The 1048-nt window shown below is 37.0% G+C and overlaps 1 pseudogene; it reads left to right on the top strand.

Annotated features, from left to right (window-relative positions):
* The first annotated feature begins 502 nt into the window (after positions 1-502).
* LOC123288476 (U2 spliceosomal RNA) lies at positions 503-593 on the top strand (annotated as a pseudogene).
* Positions 594-1048: the final 455 nt, after the last annotated feature.

The following is a 1048-nucleotide window of genomic DNA, read 5'->3' as shown; positions in this document are numbered from 1 at the left end:
TTTTGTTACTTTTTTGCTGGGTGTCTTAGTAGTTCTTCTCTGTTCCATTCTTCTTCTCTTGCTCTCTTCCCTTCTGGCTTGATGACTTTCTTTAGTAATATGTTTGGGTTCCTTTATCTTCTTTTTGTTGCCTACTGTCTTTTTGCCTTTACTAGTGATTTTTTTTTAAATTTTTATTTTTTTCAGATGTACATATTTCGAATTCTGTATACATTACATCATGTTCACCACCTGAACACTAATTATAGTCCATCCCCTCACATGTGACCCTAATCACCCCTTTTGCCCTCCTCCCTACACCCTTCCCCAAAGGTAACCACCAGTCCAATCTCCAATGCTATGTGTTTTTTTTTTTTTGTAGTTTTTATCTTCTACTTATGAGTGAGATCATATGGTATTTGACTTTCTCCCTCTGACTTATTTCACTCAGCATAATACCCTCAAGGTCCATCCATGTTGTCACAAATGGCCGGATTTTGTCATTTCTTATGGCTGAGTAGTAATCGCTTCTCAGCCTTTTGGCTAAGATCAAGTGTAGTACCAGTGATTTTATTGGTAATAATTTTCTTATTCCTATTTGTAGTCTTCTCTTTTCCACTTAAATAAGTCCCTTTAGCATTTGTTTTAAGGCTGGTTTCTTGGTGATAAACTCGTTTAGTTTTTGCTTGTCTGGGAAGCTCTTTATTTCTCCTTCCATTCTGAATGATAACCTTGCTGGGTTGAGTATTCTTGGCTGTAGGTTTTTTCCTTTCAGAACTTTGAATATATCATGCCACTCCCTTCTAGCCTGTAAAGTTTCCACTGGGAAGTCAGCTGATAGCCTTATGGGATTTCCTTTGTGTGTAGCTTGTTGCCTTTCTCTTGCAGCTTTTAGGATTCTCTCTTTATCTTTAATTCTTGACATTTTAATTATAATATGTCTTGTTGTGGGCTTCCTTGGGTTTATCATGTTTGGTGCTCTCTATGCATCCTGTACCAGGATATCTGTTTCCTTCCTTAAGTTAGGAAAATATTAAGCTACTATTTCTTCTAGTAGGTTCTCTGCCCA

Source organism: Equus asinus, chromosome 8 (genome assembly GCF_041296235.1).
Source record: "Equus asinus isolate D_3611 breed Donkey chromosome 8, EquAss-T2T_v2, whole genome shotgun sequence".
NCBI classification, from domain to species: Eukaryota; Metazoa; Chordata; class Mammalia; order Perissodactyla; family Equidae; genus Equus; species Equus asinus.
This window is presented reverse-complemented; position numbering and strand designations above follow the sequence as displayed.